Genomic DNA, 7,076 nt, shown 5'->3' with positions numbered 1-7,076 from the left:
CTATCTAGGTTGGTCATAACTTTCCTTCCAAGGAGTAAGCATCTTTTAATTCATGGCTGCAGTCACCATCTGCAGTGATTTTGGAGCCCAAAAAAATAAAGTCTGACACTGTTTCCCCATCTATTTCCCATGAAGTGATGGGACCAGGTGCCATGATCTTAGTTTTCTGAATGTTGAAGCCCTATACTTCAATTAAAAAAAAAAAAAAAAAAACAGATGAGGGAGAATGGGCCTTTCTGCAGTTCACTATAGTCAAATGACTCAACCAATTGAAGAGAAAGGAAAAGGAAAGTGAAGTCGCTCAGTCATGTCCAACTCTTTGCGACCCTATGGATTGTAGCCTACGAGGCTCCTCCATCCATGGGATTCTCCAGGCAAGAATATTGGAGTGGGTTGCCATTTCCTTCTCCAGGGGATCTTCCCGACCCAGGAATCGAAAGTCAATGCAATCGTATATTTCATTTTAGGGCTATCACAGTGTGGAGGTGCAGTCCCAAGGCCAAGTTCATATAACCGACATGGAAATAGACACCAGGGCACCTTCCTAATTGGACTAAATATTCATATTTATATCTGCAAATTAGCCCACTCAATTGAAGCCTCCAAAGAAGAGGAAGAGTAAATCTTTTTCCAGGTTAGGCTACATTAACATGTTTTTTCTGCTTTGGCTGGACTAGATCTTTCATTCTTATTGGATTAGAGACATGACTTTGTTAAACTGGGGAAAATCAATGTGAATTATTCTCTCTGTAAATGAGGAAATGTCAAATTTTACTGTTGCTCTTAGTTTACCATGCTAGAAAGAATGATACGATGGGCACTGTTGCATATAAAGATTTGATTAGGACCCTCTTATTAACATTTATGGGCTTCCCTCTTGGCTCAGACAGTAAAGAATCCGCCTGCAATGCAGGAGACCCAGGTTTGATCCCTGGGTTGGGAAGATTCCCCTGGAGGAGGGCATGATAACCCACTGCAGTATTCTTGCCTGGAGAATCCCCAGGGACAGAGGAGCCTGGCATGCTGTGGTCCATGTGGTCGCAAAGAGTCAGACGAGTGAGGGACTGAGCACAGCACAGCACATTAACGTTTATGATAGCTGATTGATTCATTTCTGAAAATGCAGATTTCTGTGTTGCTTTTGTGGAAGAAGTGAGATCTCCCACTGTGTCGTCTAGAATGGCACCACCTGAGAGCATATCTCAAGGATGCTGATGTATTAACTCTTAAGAGAGTCTTCAAATCAAAATTTTCATGAAAGTATGTTGAAATGATGAAAGGACAGTTCTAATGAGATGGATAAAACTGGAACCTATTATACAGAGTGAAGTAAGCCAGAAAGAAAAACACCAATACAGTATACTAACACATATATATGGAATTCAGGAAGATGGTAACAATAACCCTGTGTACGAGACAGCAAAAGAGACACCGATGTATAGATCAGTCTTATGGACTCTGTGGGAGAGGGAGAGGGTGGGGAGATTTGGGAGAATGGCATTGAAACATGTATAATATCATGTATGAAACGAGTCGCCAGTCCAGGTTCGATGCACGGTACTGAATGCTTGGGGCTGGTGCACTGGGACGACCCAGAGGGAGGGTAGGGGAGGGAGGAGGGAGGAGGGTTCAGGATGGGGAACGCGGGTATACCTGTGGCAGATTCATTTCAATATTTGGCAAAACTAATACAATATTGTAAAGTTTAAAAATAAAATAAAAGTTGAAAAAAAATAAGAAAAAATAAATAAAAATAAAAACAGGTGTCTGATTAAAGAACAAGATGAAAAAAAAAAAAAAATGATGAAAGGAAGTTTTAAAATCCAGTAACAGTTTCTAAAAATCCTATTGCTGCCCTAATTTAACTGGAAAAAGGATTAGACGGCCACTACCCAGTGGCCGTTTTTAGAATTCACTGTTCAACGTCTGCTCGACTGGGGACTGAGAGTCACTGAAGTGGTGTCCAGACTTCAGATTGCTCTCATCCTTTGCCTCCACATTAGCAGAGAGAAGAACTCCAGTGCAACAGAAATGGAGCAAACACGGTAATTGCCAAATAGTTCTGTAGTAATTGTGTAGAGCTGCCTGGAGTGTGTGTCCAAACCCACAAAGAAAATACCAGAAAATGTGTGCGTTGGGTCTGTAATCTTCAAAAGGCTCAGTTTTGCTGACCTGAGAATTTTTCATGTTTTCTTAAGTCAACTTTTCCATTTGTGTGTTAGTTGAACTCACTGATATTTTATAATATTAGGTGCTTAGAAAGATGCAGTTATGTTTCTGGTTGCTGTTTGTCACCACTACGTTTATACTTACAACTTATCCACCTGTATACTCCCTACAGGAACAAACTAATTTCTTTTGCAGTTTCTGAAACTTCAGGTTTTTAGTTCAGTTGTGATGCTGTGACAAGGACACTGCTGTCCCTGGCTCTCCTCCACCACACTGGCGTCCCCTCGTGGTCTCCTTTGCAGGTCCCCCCGTCCTTCCCCAGCTCTTCCTGTCAGGGTCTTATCCAGTCTTGGGGCTGAAACAACCATCCAAGTGCTGACTGCTAAGTCCATGTCACCAGTCCAAACCTCTCTTCTAATTCCAAGCCCGTATTCAACTGCGTCCTCATCATCCTTACTTGAATGTGTAACAGATATCTCAGACTAAACATGCTAGAGCTGACTCCATGAACCTGTCATAGTCTTGCCTACATATGTAAATATCAGCTCTGGGCTCTCAGGACCATACCATGGAGTTTCCTGGAACTTCTTTCTCATACCCAATGCTCAGTCTGGCGCAAAACCAACAATCTCTACCATCAAACACTATCTTGAATCTGATTACTCATCACCATAGCTACAGCCAAGCCATTGTCACCTGGGTCATCCATTTCTCTTTGTTTTGTGTTTGTTGTTTCTGCAACTGGTCTCTGTATCCATCCTTGTCTTTTTACTGTCTGTTCTCACCAACCGTCTGGGTGATCCTTTTAAAATTAACTCAATATATGTTATTCTTCTGCTCAAAACCCTCTTTCTGTCTCACTCAGTGTCAAAGCTGCCAAGTCCGAAAAGTTGGTCTGGTGTTTCCTCTGGTGTATGCTCCTCTCCCACCACCACCTACAGTTCCCTCCCATTCTCCTCTCCCCACATACCTTGGTTGCCTTGCTGTGCCTCGAAACATGCCTACCACTTCTTTCTTGCGGGCACACGTTCCCCAAATAGCCCATGATAATTTCCCTTCACTTCTTTCAAGTCCCTGCTCAAATGCCACCTTGTTAATGAGTCCTTTTGGCCATCCTAGAAATATGATAACACCCTGTATTTCTACATTCCCAACCCCATCTGAATTTAGGTATAAGAATACTAATACTTAAAATACAAAATTAAATATATATATATGTATGTGTGTGTGTGTTTCTTCACTGCCTCCTGACTAAAGTGTCAGTGTCATGAGGGCAGGAACTTGATTTGCATACTGCTGTGTTCTGAGCAGCCAGTACAGTGCTGGGCACATAGTAGTCGTGTTTCCCTGGTGGCTCACTGGTAAAGAATCACCCTGCTAATACAGGAGACATGATTTTGATCCCTGGGTCAGGAAGATCCCCTGAAGAAGGGAATGGCAACCCACCATAGTATTCTTGCCTGGGAAATCCCACGGGCAGAGGAACCTGACTGCAGTGGTCCATAGGGTTGCAGAGTCAGACATGACTTAGCAACAACAACATAGTAGTTTCTCTATCAGTATTTAACAGAATAAATGGACTTTTGATCCCTTTTTTTCCTCCTGAAAAAGTTGTAAGGATGCATTATATTACTGTTGATTCTTATGTTGGTTCTCAGTAATTTTATTTGTCCTCCTGGATTATTTCCTTTTACTTTTTCTCCATTAAAAATCCTGTTGTTATTCAGTGGCTCAGTTGTGTCCAACTATTTGTGACTCCATGGACTGCAGCATGCCAGGCGTCCCTGTCCTTCCCAATCTCTTGGAGATTGCTCAAACTCATGTCCATTACTTCAGTGATATCATCCTGCCATCTCATTCTCTGTTGCCCCCTTCTCCTCCTGCCCTCAATCTTCCCCAACATCAGGGTCTTTTCCAATGAGCTGACTCTTCACATCAGGTGGCCAAAGAATTGGAGCTTCAGCATCAGTTCTTCCAATGAGTATTCAGGGTTGATTTCCTGTAGGATTGACTGGCTGGATCTCCTTGCTGTCCAGGGACTCTCGAGAGGCTTCTCCAGCACTATAGTTTGAAAGCATCAATTCTTTGGTGCTCAGCCTTCTTTATGATCCAGTTCTCACATCCATACCTGACCACTGGAAAAACCATAGCTTTGACTATATGGACCTTTGTCTGCAAAGTGATATCTCTACTTTTTAATATGCTGTCTGGGTTTGTCATAGCTTTTCTTCCAAGGAGCAACCGTCTTTTAATTTTGTGGCTGAAGTCACTGTCCGCAGTGATTACGGAGCCCAAGAAAATAAGATCTCTCACTGCTTCCACTGTTTCCCCATCTATTTGCCATGAAGTGATGGGACCAGATGCCATGATCTTAGTTTTTTTGAATGTTAAGTTTTAATCCAGGCTTTTCACTTAAAAATTTTTTTAAAGCCTTAGCTGTATGTCAGGCGAATGTATTCTCCTCAGTTCTGTCTCATCACAACAAAGATTTGGAGTGATGGACATTAAAGCCCTCGGCGCATCACAGCTCTCAGTTCTTGGACAGACTGTATTATAGCTCTTAGACAAATCAGTGTTACAGCTCTATTTTATTTAGCAAATAGCAGGAAAATCCATCTTCAAGGCATGAGGGCATGCCGACCCAAAGACGCGAAGAGAAGAGTGCCCCAATGCGCGGGAGAGAGAGAGCGCCCTGGCCCTTTGGCTCCTCTTTATATATGTTTTTTTGTCCCCCTAGGCCTGCCCTGTGTAAATTGGGCTAACCTGGAGTGTTTGTTCTACCTGAGGTCCTCACTCCAGTCCTCGGACCTTCCTTTGTTCTATTTTCGCGGGCTTTTCCCTTCCTTATCTTTTAGCCACCGCCATTCTGGACTCCTGTTGCCTATTCTAACTACCTAACATGTACATATATTGTAAAACCTTTGGAAAACTTGTAGGTGTAATATAATGAACACCTGTATATCCTTCACTGATTCCAACATTTTGCCACTTTTTAAAATTTTCTATTTGTGCCTGGGTTTGTGTAATTAAAAAAAAAAAAAACCATTTGAATTTGAATTAGGTATCTAAGTTGTAGATACCATGACTCTTCATGCCTAATATGCTTCAGAATTTGTATCATCAGAGAACAAGGATGTTTTCCTGCATATCCATGAAACAAGTCTCATTTTCCAAAAATTCAACATTTATATATTGTTTATGCCCAGTATAGCTTATCCTCAGATTTTCCCAGTTATCTCCATAGTATCCATTGTAACTGTTTCTCAAAATCCGTGGTCTAATCAAGTTTCATCGATTGTATTAACCGTCCTGCCTCTTTAGTCTGCTTTAATCTAGAATATCAACCCTTGGATATTTATTGGTCTGTCACATTTTTAAAGAATCTAGGCCAGATGTCTGGCAGGATGTCCTTCCATTTGGATTTGTCCGGTTATGTAATCTGAGTCAATCAAGAGAAAATGATTTTGACAGAAGCCAAGCACGGATGATGGTATGCTTCTCAGACTGTCATTAGCAGGCAGCTGGTGTCACCTTGTCTCACCACTGGTGACGCCAGTTAGGATCGTTAGGTGAAGACAGTGTCCACCACGTTCCCCCATCGTAAAGATATCTTCTTTTGTATTCAGTGTTTCATTTGAGACTGTGTGATAATCCTGCCCTCCAACAACCTTTGACCCAATGGTTTCACTGTCTATTAATAATTCTTACCTGAAACAGTTTCCTATGGTATAAATAAAAATGGCAGTTCTTTTTTTATCTTTCCTTCTGTATTCACTAGTTGATACTCATCTATAAAAAGCTTTCTCATCTATCTCTCGTTTTAAATTCTTTTTCAGCATCAGTATAAATTGGTGAATTCTTTGGTATCCAATGTATTCTAATCCAGTACTGTTACTCATTTTGATACGCAAATTGTTATTTGGCCAGGGGCAGTTCTGTATTACAGTTTAGATGAGGGAAATAATTGAGGCATCTTTTCTTGAATATAGTCAGGTATTTGAAGAGATAAAGGAATTCACTAATAATTATATAATTTTTAATATGCTTCCCCAGTGGCTCAGTGGTAAAGAATCAGCCTATAATGCAGGAGACGTGGGTTCAATCCCTGGGTTGGGAAGATCACCTTGAGGAAGACATGGCAACCCACTCCAGTATTCTTGCCGGGAATTTGCCATGTGGACAGAGGAACCCAGCAGGCTCCAGTCCATAGGATCGCAAAGAGTTGTACAGGCCTGAAGCAACTGAGCAGGAACAGGAGAAGAGAAAAAAGTATAGCGGAAACTTCGTCTGGAAAGTAAAGAGGCCAAGACTTTTTCATAAGGCTTTCTCCCTGACAACAAACAGTACTTGCCTCAAAGAAAACATTGCCAAGTTAGAATTTTTAAAAATTACCCATAATTTCATATCACAGAGATAAACACTTAACGTTTTAGGGAGTATTGTTTATTATTGGTTTGAAGAATTCATTTAGCTTAACTTAAATCTTGTAAAAGTATATCAAAATTAGTTAAATGTAACATCTTTTCTGAAATGTAATAATTCTTGACCCTCATATTAAATTGTCAGTTGCCTGCATATGTTGTAGTGTTTAGACACATGTAACTTAATTTGAAAATGAAAGCTATCGTTTGAAAGCCTGATTTCAATCTCTGCATGGGTGCTGAAACTGTCCTTTCCAGACCTTTCCATCATGCTACATGTGTAGAATTAACTGTTCATGGATTTCCTGTTGCCTTCAAACTTAAATTTGAGCATGTCCCATTTTTCTCCATCATGGCTCTTGCTATTCTAATCATATTAGTCTTAACGAGGGACTCAAAGTCATTGCTTTTGGTCCTGTCTTGGCCCTTCTTAAGTATTTCAGTAAAGCTTTTTTTCCCACCAGGAAGGTTCCTTGTATTAGCATA

At 41.0% G+C, this 7,076-nt stretch overlaps 1 protein-coding gene across 2 annotated transcripts in view; it reads left to right on the top strand.

Annotated features, from left to right (window-relative positions):
• MCC (mutated in colorectal cancers) overlaps positions 1 to 7,076 on the top strand; it is a 318,792-nt gene that overhangs the window by 77,039 nt on the left and 234,677 nt on the right. The gene's annotated exons all lie outside the window — the stretch shown is intronic.

Source organism: Bison bison, unplaced genomic scaffold, assembly GCF_000754665.1.
Source record: "Bison bison bison isolate TAMUID 2011002044 unplaced genomic scaffold, Bison_UMD1.0 scf7180017864264, whole genome shotgun sequence".
NCBI classification, from domain to species: domain Eukaryota; kingdom Metazoa; phylum Chordata; class Mammalia; order Artiodactyla; family Bovidae; genus Bison; species Bison bison.
The sequence above is the reverse complement of the archived record's forward strand: the minus strand, read 5'-3'. Positions and strand labels throughout refer to the sequence as shown.